Raw genomic sequence first — 12,494 nt, 5'->3', positions numbered from 1 at the left:
GATGCAAAACCTGAGAGACTATTGAATACTGAAAACAAACTGAGGGTTGAAGGGGGAGGGGGATGGGGAAAAGAGGTGGTGGTGATGGAGGAGGGCACTTGTGGGGAAGAGCACTGGGTGTTATATGGAAACCAATTTGACAATAAACTATTAAAAAAAAAACTATAACTTCTAATCCAATTGGGGGTCAGTCCCAAAGCGAACACAGGCAATTAATTTAAAGACTGTTTTAGAGGGGCATCTGGGTGGCTCAGTCGGTTAAGCCTCCGACTTCAGCTCAGGTCAGATCTCACGTCCGTGGGTTCGAGCCCCGTGTCAGGCTCTGTGCTGACAGCTAGCTCAGAGCCTGGAGCCTGCTTCCGGTTCTGTGTCTCCTTCTCTCACTGCCCCTCCCCCTCTCATGCTCTGTCTCTCTCTGTATCAAAAATAAATAAAACTTTAAAAAAAAAAAGACTGTCTTAGATTCAAGGCTATTATCTCCTCCTTCCTTATCAAATGAAGTAGTCAAAGGAAAACCAAAAACAAACACAATAAAAAAAAAATAATGCATGAGAGCATCTAAAATAACCAGAGTTTTTCCACTTTATTACTTTAGATGGAAGTTTAAGAAGGTGATACGGAAGAGTCACAGCAGCCTTTAGGAGATTAGAAAGTAAAAACCACTGGTAACTATTGGCAAATACAGTAGCTCCCACCTTACACGGAGGGGTGTGTTCCAGCACCTGCAGTGGAGGGAGGCCTGACAGCATGGACCCAAACAAACCCTCCATGGTCCTTCTTCCTACGACTGGACGGCTCGTCATGGACAATGGGAATCCACGATGCTGGGTATCTTAAAACTCCTGCCTTGACCATATGAAGGTAAGAGCCACAGAAGTCAGTTACAGTGTTTTTCATTTCCTATTAGTGAGTTTTTAAATTGCCTAAAGTCCTATTCACTATACATTTTTTTTCTTTTGTGTCTTATCTTCTGCTTTTCATCTAGCACCTGTCTGTACACAAGGAAATCACGATAGAAAACAAACACTGAAATCTATAAAAGAATGCATAGTGGTAATTAAATATACCATATATTTGGAGGTAGCAACTCTGACTTCTAAGCTACCTACCTGGGCTACTTATCTGAAAGAAGTTTCAAGTGTAGCCATCCTTAACCACCCAACACTAAGAAGCCTGACCAGCCAGCCTGATTTAGGAAGCAGATCTGCTTTAAAAATGTCTTGTTCAATCATGACATTCTACGCTGTGGATCCTGGTATCCAATTTTAATTACAAATCATTTCAACAACAGCTACTTGAAAGCCATGAAATGAACTGGTGAAGATATGAAATACTGTTTTTTAATTTGAAAATCACAAGTTTAAAAACACAAAATATATAATCTATTATTTTTGTATTGGTCCTACTTCCTAGCTATTTTTTTTTCTGCTTTCAAACTCCTCTCCAGTGGCTCTCTCTGTATATTAGCCTACAGATTGGGTAAGTACACAAACATCCAGGATTTAGCAATAAACTACAATGTCAAGTATACATTCCATAAGTATACTGAGCACACTTAGTGTTTGCCCTTCAAATTTAAAAAATGCAAACCATAATTTAGTTTAAATAGTGTATCACTATTCAGCAGCTCAAACTATGGATATTTCGCTATAATCTAATATAGAAATTAGGAAATAAATATAATGTGTATCACCCAAAAACTACTTTAATGCAATTTTTTGAAATTCCTTGTACCAGTGTTGCCATATTTGTTAGCAGTGCCAACTTCTATAATTTTCCCTAATTTTCTTATAATTCTGAAGTGGAGATAAGAATAGATCCTACTGACGGCCGCTTGGGTGGCTCAGACAGCTGAGCATCCGACTCTTGATTTTGGCTCTGATCGTGATCCCAGGGTTGTGGAATCGAGCCCCACATCAGGCTCCATACTGAGTATGGAGCCTGCTCAAGATTCTCTCTCTCTTTCTCTCTCTCTCTCTCTCTCTCTCTCTCTCCCCCCCTCCACGTAGCCCCTCTGCCTTGCTCATGCTCTCTTGCTCTCTCGCTCTCTAAAAAAAAAAATAGCTCATAATGAAATATAGGATAATATTAAAAAGTATTTCTACCAATTATAAATTTCAAAGAAAGAAAGGGTCAAGGATCTGCCTTACATTTAGTTAGAGCAAAAGGAAACGCAGAGGTAGGCAAGACCATTACCAAGAGTCACAGAGGGAACACCTCCTTCTGTCTTGGATAATACAAACAGGAGAGTGAGGTTATGATTCACAGAGTGAGTTCAATGGCTCTAATGTCCTTCCTCAAGGCTTCTTAAATCCCTGCTACTGGGCACCAGAGAGCTGGATGAGAAAGTGTGCGCGTATTCATGCTAATCCATACGACACACTGCAGATTCTAGAGTAGCATCTTCATATCCAAAGGGTGTACATTTTAATTTTTTATTCCGAGCTATGCTAATACAACATTTAGGCTCTTTACTTAACTCTGCTGTATTCTGGCTTTTTGCATTGTACGACCATTATGTTTACCCTAATTTGCAAAATGTCTGATTAATTCAATTATGCACTAACCCAGAGAAATGACAGAATTCACGTTTATGCTGCCAATTTGCTCCCAGCACAGGACATGTACCACTGCGATCACCACCTAAGATGAACCCATTCATTCCCCTGCTTGTATGAATTATGCTTGTGATCCTGTAAGTACCTCTCTTATAAACTGTGACCTTTAATAAAGATTCCAGCTCTAAATTAAAGAAACTGAATCTGCTACTTTAAAATACACTAGGTGTATTTTTACAAAAGTTTGAATAGCCACTAATAATTTAATTAATACTTTTATTTTAACAAAAGTTATCTTCCTTAAAATATCAGTTTATAAAGACATGAAACAAAGACATTGACCCCTAAAACACAATTCAAATTTTACAACAGAATGTGGAAAGATAAAATTTATTTCCAGAAGTTGTGTTCTTCACAAACTGTTCCTTAATGTATCTCTCCACTAACTCTGGATCCACTAACGGTCATTGAAGATTACCAAGACACACGTCCACTCCCAGAGTCAGGATAGCACACTACATCAGGACTCTTGTAGAATAAAAATGTGTTCCAAGTTGTTGAGATATCCAAATAGCCTTATATCCAAATGGTCCCTGACATTTTTAGTCCTTCCCAGCATGGTGTTTCACTGGAAAATATCATCATGCATAGAAGTAAACTGCTGTGATGAATACTTAAGGACTACAGAGTTGTTCGGCACTCACCTTGGAAGTACCCAAGGTCATTCTCACCTTATTTAGAAAGCCAATAAAGCTACCAGAGCTAGAGAATTTGAACTGGGAGGTGGCCTCAAATTGCGTAAGATAACAGATGTGTTTGTCTACGTATCAGCAACGTGCAACCTTCAATAGTATATTAGCTGCATTTCCTGTCTCCCATTCTCAGCAAATCATCGACTTCAGGGAGTTGATTGAAGCCACCTACAGCCTCCTCAATAACATCTCTTTCTCCCATTTTCGCCTTTTATTTCAGCCATCCTTCATTTTTTTTTTAATTTTTTAGTGTTTATTTGAGAGAAAGAGAGCAAGAGATGGGGTGGAGAGAGAGGGACAGAGAGAGAATCCCAAGCAGGATCTGTGCTTGCTGTCAGTACAGAGCCCAACATGGGATTCAATCCCACAAACTGTTGAGATCATGACTCGAGCCAAAATCAAGAATCAGGGACATAACCAACTGAGCTACCCAGGGGGCCCTTTCAGCCATCCTTCAAAACACAGAGGATGCGGTGGCCTTCCTGTTCCAGAGCGTCTAGATGTGCCTTTGGCCTACCCCTTCCCAATCACTGAGACCTAGCGCTCGCTTGGGCAGCACATACACCAAGCACTGAGACCTATTTCGCCAGTCCACTTCAGCCGTACTGAGAACCTCCCCTTAACCCGAGCTTGTTTCGCATATCCAGGTAAGAAAGGAATTTCACTGGATTGCTTTCTATTATGAAAGCCCTAGCTCTTCCTAGTGCTACCCCACCCCCTCCAGCCAGCTCCCCCAGTTACACCTCCCAGCTGTGCTGCAGCAATTCTCCAGCACGGCACCCCCACTGCGGAAAGTTCTCCAGTCCGCTAATGTTTACCACATCCAGTCTCCCTCCTCTCCAAGGCTTTTGGACCCCAAAATATGATTCCTCTAATCCTAGAAAATATGATTCTACTAACATTTTCACAAATCCCCAAACATGTACCTTTCCCCCAGCCTTTGACTTTGACTCACATTACTCCCCGCTGCCAAGAATATACTTCTCTCTCCTGCCAACTGAAACATGCCTTCAAGAGTCAGCTCAGGTCACACTTCTCTGAAAGATTTCCCTTTCCTCCCCTTACATCCCACATGGGTCCCCTATAGCCATTCGATTGTTCAGGACTCTCTCACTTCCAGTATTCTCCCTACATTTAGCTTAAGGACTTATGGGCCAAAGACCAAATCCTTACAGGATGCTTTAAGTCTCTCCCAGTAACCAACATAGAACTTACCACATGCTCTTTAACAAATACTGGTAAGTCTATTGTATAGGATTGCATATTATCTATCTTCTCAAAACCTCAGGATCACTTTTGAATTTCCAATAACAGATATTTTTCTACAGACTAACTGCATCTTTGGAACAACAAAAACAGCAGTCCTGAGAGAAAGAGAAGGGAAGAATTAGTGTTGCTTTTCAGAAACAGATTAGGGGCACCTGGGTGGCTCAGTCAGTTGAGAATCTGGCTTCGGCTCAGGTCACGATCTCACGGTTCGTGGGTTCAGAACTCGCGTCGGGCTCTGTGCTGACAGCTCAGAGCCTGAAGCCTGTCTTCCGATTCTGTGTCTCCCTCTCTCTCTGACCCTCCCCTACTTATGCTGTGTCTCTCTCTCTCTCAAAAATAAAATAAAACATTAAAAAAAAATTTTAAGAAATAGGTTTAAAGGACAACTTATCTGGGAGATTTCTGCATGTCTTAAGACAGCTTTTGTCTCAGACTCTTTGCGAGGATATTAGGACCTTGGAATCCAGGGACAATGCCTCCATCCAGGTTAGAAGACAGATTTCTTTCCTCACCAGGAAAATAAAGATAATGCCTCCCTCCAGGGCAAGGGTCAGGCAACTTTGCTAGGCACTTCTTAAAAGACAGAGGATTGCCTAACCTTGCAGTTCCTCAGCTATGACACAAATCCTGTGTGCAAGCATCCACCTGGGTCACTCAGCACTGCCCCTGGAGGATTTGGGGACAAGGGGAATCGATTAGAACATGAACCTCATGATGCCTGCTGTGCCCTGAGTAATAAAGTCCTTTATCTCTGACCCAGGAGTCTCCTGGCTTCAGCCAGCATCTATGTAACTGGGGCAGACTAACTTGGTAGCCTGCAAACTGGGTCAACTCTCAAACCCTTTGTAGTTTTGGACAACTTCTGGCTGTTGGCCAAAAGCAAGTCGGTTCAATTAGGAGTTTCTAGTTTACAAAAGCAAACAGAAGCTACCACATCACGGTCCACACGTCTAACACGCAATGACATGGACGAATCTCCAAAACAACATGCTAAGTGAATGAAGCAAACTCAAAAGCTCGAGGCCACCACGATGCAAGGACATGAGGTTCTTTCTACCGCAGGCTACGGTAATGTGGGGACGTCAGAAGGTGGCTGCTTCCAAAGGGAGTCGCAGGGATACTGACTAGAACAGCGAAGGAGTCTTCTGGGGTGATGGCAATGTTCTCTGTTTTGATTGGGGTGGTGGCTACAAAGACGCAATAGTCAAAAGACATCAAACACTATGGTTAAGAACTGTGTGTTTTAATGCATGGATATTATGCTCAGTAAAAAAGCACTACAAGTTCTAAATATCCAACGCGGAATATATTGAAGTCTGTTTTAGTTTAGAGATATAGTGGTTCACCGACACACTAAGACAACACTGGCCACATTCACACACGTTCTTTGAACATCATCTTTAGAGAGGCAGCTACAGTACATGGACTTAAGAGTCTGCGCCCTGGAGTGAGTGATAACGGCTCAGGTTTGTGCCGGAATCGTTACTGCTCGCTAAGTATTGCCAGGCATCTTCCTTAACCTCCTCACGCCTGGGTTTTCTCCTGTTAAAAAGAAATACAGTTTGACCCTTGAACAGCACCTGGATTACAGGCACTGATCCCCCAGTGCAGCCAGAACTCCACGTCCAGCTTTTGACTCCCCCAAAACTTCCGTACCCATAGTCTGCTATTGACGGGAAGCCTTGCCAAGAATGTAAACAGTTCACTACCACATATTTCGTATGTTATACTGTATCCTTATAATAACAGCTAACTTAATTTTTTCGTCTTTCCAAGCTACAAGTTTGCTGTTTTTTTTCCAACTGTCACAAATCTCAAAAAAAATTCCAATGGATTGAAAAAAGTCCACGTGAAAATGGACCCACACAGTTCAAACCCATGCTGTTCAAGGATCAGCTGTATAAAAAAAAGTTCCTACCTGTGCTTATGAGAACTAATTAGGTAATACAGATAAATTGCCTTGTACGTAGAAAGCATTCACTAAAGATTGGTTATGATTATTATTTATTTAGAGATCATGGTAACACAAGATTCAAAGCAATTCAGGATATTTCTGGTAAAGCAGAGAGCGATGTGCTTCTTAAAAAGCTAGAAAGTTTAATGTACACTCACTGGTGGGAATATGAGGTAGAATATTTACTTAACGCCACCCAAAAGTCATTTCACTGTATAATCTAATAAAGCGACAGACCTAAATCGCAGTGTTTTGCATGCTGTTGAAAGCAAAGAAAGAAAAAATTTAAAGTCAAATAAATTCCACTTCTGGCAAATGGCTCAGGTCCAGACACAGGTGTCTCATTTGCTTTCTGACAGCTGTAGTGTTAATACATATGAAAGTTGAAGATCCAATTGAATCCTAATCTGCACCTTGCCTAAAGGCTAAATTGAGGACAGAACTTGTGAAAGACAGGCCTCAAGGAAATATGTGAAAGGATCAAATCTCAAGTATCAGCGTACAAAGACAGGGAGGGTGGGACAAAAGGGTGAAGTCTCAGCGATGGAAAAGCACTTTGGTAAAGGACAAAGCAAAGAATGAGGACCCAACTTCACAGCTCTGCAGAGCAGGCCACGCTCTCTCTTTAGCATATATGCCACTGGTTACTGTCCCCATAAAAAGGCACGTGCGCCACAGAGTCACCTCAGCGCTGTCCTCTTTATGATTACGCCCAAGCTTTTAAAGGGATGTATAATTAGGAAAGAGAAGGTAAACAAGAAGCAATAATGATGCAAGATTTCTATCCTTTTAAAATTCATTTTTAAAATATTTTGTGACTGCATCATTACAAGAGTTCTAACATTTAGTATCTGCTTCCTTAAAAGTCTTTCCAGTATTTCATATCCAGTATTACACGTATGACGTGAGGAATTTTAAGTCACTGAATTGGAATATGAGCTGAACATTTCAATGTAAAAGAAATTCTAGGGAAGTTAACGAAAAATACACATTCCTAGGAAACAAGTCAAATCATTGGATGACAAGGGAGGAGCGAGCATATTGGGGTAGTGTTTTCAATCTGCCCGCGCCCAGGAAAATGCTGAGGCAGAATGGTGATTACCGAGTATTTAATTACAGAACTGACGCAGGCCTCCTGGCAAACTGCATCATTTCTCTGCTTAAGGCAAGACCTGGGGTACAGCAGTTAACACAACTCAAAATGAGTTTCAGACTTTGAAATAGGGGGCTATTAAAAAAACCCTACAATTATTTTCATCTTTAAGCCTTATTTTCACATTTCTTCTTTTTCTCAAGTACAACGGTAACGTGCCATGAGCTTCACGCAGGAGGCGGAAAGAACAGAGATGACAATCCCTCCCCGGCTACGAAGCATTACAGGAGACATGCCACCCACTTCAGTGACCCCCTGGGATGGCTGACACAGCAAAGGGTTATGGGGGAAACGCATTTTAATTACAACTACACTCACTTCGATCTAAAGAGCAGGTGCACACACTTACGGGTGTAAAGTCCATAACGTTCACACTTCTTTTTCCTGCCAGACCTGAAGAGTTACTCTGAAAAGGTGGCATTTATGGCACTCCTTGGCTCCTCAGACCGAACAGAGGACTGTGCACCAAAACATCCGCTCTTGACAAAGAACTGTACCTCATCACAAAAAAACCTTCTTGACCTTTCTTCATTGTAAAGAACTTTCTTCCACCCCTGAGGACTTCCAGGTTGGAAGTGAAGAAAATGAACTCTTTATCCTACAGCGACTCTCCTACAACTGCCTATTTACGTTTTGGTCTAAAAAGAGAAACTTGTTAGCTTTCTGCCTGCTATTCACCGTTACCACAGGCCTTCGAATATGGACAGTCCGCAGAGAGTCAAGTGTTTGCCCATTTCAAGGACATGGAGGCACTCTCTTTGGCAACTGTCAGTGAGTGGCATCCCCAGGCACCATCCAAATCAAAAGCCTGTGGTGGAAACATTCCAGACTCCTCCCTCTCCTGCCTTCCCCAGTTCAGATTGGCCACGGAGGTTGACAGACGGCACTTCCTCGCCAGCCCGTCACTGCCTTATTTTGGACCTTACCACCTCTACTTCAGTTGCTGCCTTTGTGGCCTTTCTACCTTCAGTCTTGCCCCACTCAAAGCTATTTTCCATGCTGTCGTCATAGCAACTGTCTACAGAATAAATCTGACCATGTCACATAGCCCATGATCTGTTCCTGACTACTGATAAAGCTTAGTTGTGTATCAGTTGTGTAGCAGCCACCTGGCCCACATCACAAATCCGGACTTAAGGAGATCTAACATTCACTAAGCACAGTCCTCCACCTGTGGGCTTTGGCTAGCTTACTTTACCTCAGAAAACAGCACCTGCTAGCCTTGTAAGGGAATCCCCATAACCTCCTAGCCAATCATGCTTGTTTCTGTGTTGCCTCTTCTATGCTTTTTAAAATTCACACTTGTCCAAAACCCCTTGGGAAGAATGCTCCCACCACTCATGAGGCACTGTACGCCCCCAGTCGAGGATTGCTTTCGCTTGAAGAAAGGACATCAAACTGATTACTAAACTGATTTAGTTTTGTAAACTGAGTTTGGCAATGAGACGGGCCCTGAAGACAGGTGCTAAAGATTTGGGGATGGCTTCCAGAAGCAAGTGAAGGTACCCACGTGGCCATTTTGTTCCCTGCCTCTCCAGCTGCTCATGTAAGCTTCTCTCTGATCAAGCTCTGACTATTTTGCATTCTGACCTCCTCAAGTGTGTTCATCTTAATCCTTCCAGGTGGGAAATTGGGGTGTGAGACTCCAGGGTTTTTTTTTCACAGGGTGGAAAACTGGGATGTGAGAGACTCGGGATTTTCACGGTGGGCCTTAGTAGGCCACACACACACCTAAGCGTGTGGCCAAACTCCTCTACGATTAAGCACCTCTGGAGGGGTTCCTTACAAGTCTCAGGAACAGCGCACAGGCAGTCAGGAACTAGTTGAATTGTGATGGCTTATTTTAAGGGAAAATAATGGTTACCCCTCAAAGTGCGATGGCAGCCACTGGGGGGACAGAACTCCCAAAACTCAAGGCAAGTCCACAGCACAAACTGCTAGGAAGGTTGGGGAAATAAGTTAAGACAAGAAATTCAGACTTTTCTGACGAATGGCACACCAAAATGTAAGTAGGCACAAGTTGGACTATTAAAAGCCATCAGACTATCCACCACTATAAAGAAATAAGAGATCTAGGGGCACTTGGGTGGTTCAGTCAGTTAACTGTCCAACTTCGGCTCAGATCATGATCTCACAGTTTATGGGTTTGAGCCTCATATCGGGCTCTGTGCTGACAGCTCAGAGCCTGTTTTGGGTTCTGTGTCTCCCTCTCTCTCCGACCCTTCCCAACTCACACTCTTTCGATCTCTCTCAAAAATAAATAAACATTAAGGGCCCCACATGGGCCCCTCTTGGGAGTTGATGGGACTCCAAGGGATTCTCCAGTAAATCTCCACCAGTATTCCCTTAAAATGGGGAAACTAAAATAAAATAAAAGTTGCCAAATCCTAGTAGATACCCAACTTCACTCTCCACTTTAAGCCCCACTCACTCTGGAGCCTTGGAGAAAACGGATCAGGGAAACCTGAGAGAAGCCAGCAGAGGGTGGAGATTCTTACCAGAACCGGCTCTCCTGGATCTCTGTCTGTAGCGCCTGGTCAAGAGAGGAGGGAAAATTTCATGTTATCCCTTCCTTTTCAAGATGCATTGATGATTGATCCTTTCTCTCCCAAGGACAGCCATTGCCTCCTTACTAGTCTCATTTTGTGTCCTGAGAACTGGGCTTGGCAAATGTCAGGTTGGGGGCCCTCAAAATATAGCCAGACAGACATAGAAGCTAATACCCTACAGATTATGGCCAGCTTTCAAGCGAAGTGGATAAGTCTCTATTTTGGCTATCTTTGGGAGTGGCTCTGGATCTTGGGAGAGCGGTTGTTTTTTTGCACCTTCTTAGAGAATGCCTCTTGCATCCAATAGATGGTTCAATGCTGCCAGGAATATTTACTGCTTGTCCTGGCTAAAACCCGACAAGATATTTAAAAGGAAGTAGGGGTTTTTTTTGTTGTTTTTGTTTGTTTGTTTGTTTGTTTGTTTTTGATAGCTCTATGGTGAGAAGTTTGCTGATACTGGAGGCTGATATCCAGAACCTCATAGGAACTTTTTTATCACTTCTCTCCTAAGCCAAATGAAACCATTTACCCAAAAGGAAAGAAAAGAATTCCAAAGACAAATAGCTCTAAATCTAGAACACAGGAATCTTTTGATTTCTATTGTAGTCGAAGGGCTTCTCCCTGACTTAAAGAAGCAAAGGGAAGATAACATAGTTGGATGGGTGGTCAGCCAACTATATTGTCTTCTCTTTGCAATACCCATTCTTTAAGGAATTACAAAGAACTGTCCTTGGGGCACCTGGGTGGCTCAGACAGTTAAGCACCGGCTTCGGCTCAGGTCATGATCTCACAGTTCATGGGTTCAAGCCCCACCTCAGGCTCTGTGCTGACAGCTAGCTCAGAGCCTGGAGCCTGCTTCAGATTCTGTTTCTCCATCTCTCTCTCTGACCCTCCCCTGCTCGCACTGTCTCTCTCTGGCTCTCAAAAATAAATAAAAGACATAAAAAAAATTTTTTTTTAAAACCAAAGAACTGTCCTTATCTTGTAAATTCGGTCTTTATAAGAACAGAAAATGCAGCTCTAGAAGAAATTCGAAACCCATCTATCATTTGTAATCAATCCCCAAACCTCCCCTGCTGATCTATAAAAGCTGTACGTATTGTGAAAGTTTGGATTTAGGAAACAAGTCTTTGCTGGAGGAGCTGGCGTTCTTTCCTTGTGCCTTTGCCATGTAAATGTTCTCACCAGTCTTCTCGGGGAAATGAGGGCCACCTCTCTGAAAAGCCAACCTCGGGGAGGTAATTCTTATTAGAAGGAAGGAAAGAAAGGACAGGACGGGTCGCTATCTGGAAACTGGGCCAGTGTCGCGAGCCACCTGAACACGTACCCTTAACTCACTCCATCAATTTGAATGCAGCTGTTCTCTTACAAACCTGAGAGTTGTGCATTGCAGTAGCCTCAAAATCGTCTTTTTCAATCTCTACATTTACAGTGAAGTGTTTGGGGGTTTGGGGTTCTTGTTTTTTTTTTAAGATTCAAAATGCCTGTGCTTCTCCCCCCAGTAGCCCAAAGATAATAGAAGCCAGTGTAGAGAGCCTCCTCCCTCCCCAAAATGTTTAGAGACGCAGGAAGAGACATCTGGAGATCATCATGGTTCTAACAGACGGCCATCTGTTCCCGCACCAACCACACAACTCTATAAAATGCACGGAGGGCTCTTGGCGGTGTCACCAGTAAGATACAACGTGTTTCTTCTTCCAAGGCTCCGAGCTGCTGTGCGTCTACAGTTCAAACCCGGCTCTCGGCACAGTCTCCTCCTGCTCTGGGAAGAGGTGGCCACACCGCCAAGAGGTGCTCCGGGCAGGGGCCCTCCGTCGCCGATAGTCTCTGGGTTTAGAATACGACTTAAATATATGCAACCGGGAAGTGGGGAGAGTTCAGTTGGAGTCCGGGTCGCGTGTTGGATGACGGAGTCCTAGAACAGGAGGGCTGACCTGAGATTATTCTAACTTTGCAGCCGAGGAAAGCGAGGCCCAGAGAACCTCCGGGGCCGGCCCGGGTCCTTCCAGCAGTAATGGGGAAGCTGAGAGCCCGGCTCCGCTGCTCTTCTCCCGGCCTGCGCGGCGGTGCGACCCCAGTCCCTTTGCGTCTGGGCCCGGCCACGCGTGGAGGGGCCGCGGGTGCAGGCGGCCACCTGTGGGCCCAGGACTCACTCCTTCGCAGCCCTGCGGCCGGCGCTCGGGGGCGCCGCTGCGTGGACGCGGGCTGCGTGGACGCCGGCAGCGTGGCCCGCAAACGCGCCCCTTCAGGGGCCAGGCC

General features: G+C 43.9%; 1 protein-coding gene and 1 long non-coding RNA gene across 2 annotated transcripts in view; both read right to left on the bottom strand.

Annotated features, from left to right (window-relative positions):
* Positions 1 to 12,494, bottom strand: part of FGF14 (fibroblast growth factor 14) — a 612,348-nt gene that overhangs the window by 593,120 nt on the left and 6,734 nt on the right. The gene's annotated exons all lie outside the window — the stretch shown is intronic.
* On the bottom strand, positions 5,824 to 12,487 carry LOC115289340. Its single transcript, XR_003907569.1, has 3 exons — positions 12,170 to 12,487; positions 10,185 to 10,219; positions 5,824 to 6,121 (listed from the first exon to the last, which is right to left on the bottom strand). It is a non-coding gene; the product is annotated as an uncharacterized LOC115289340 (long non-coding RNA).

This window comes from Suricata suricatta, chromosome 4 (genome assembly GCF_006229205.1).
Source record: "Suricata suricatta isolate VVHF042 chromosome 4, meerkat_22Aug2017_6uvM2_HiC, whole genome shotgun sequence".
NCBI classification, from domain to species: Eukaryota; Metazoa; Chordata; class Mammalia; order Carnivora; family Herpestidae; genus Suricata; species Suricata suricatta.
This window is presented reverse-complemented; position numbering and strand designations above follow the sequence as displayed.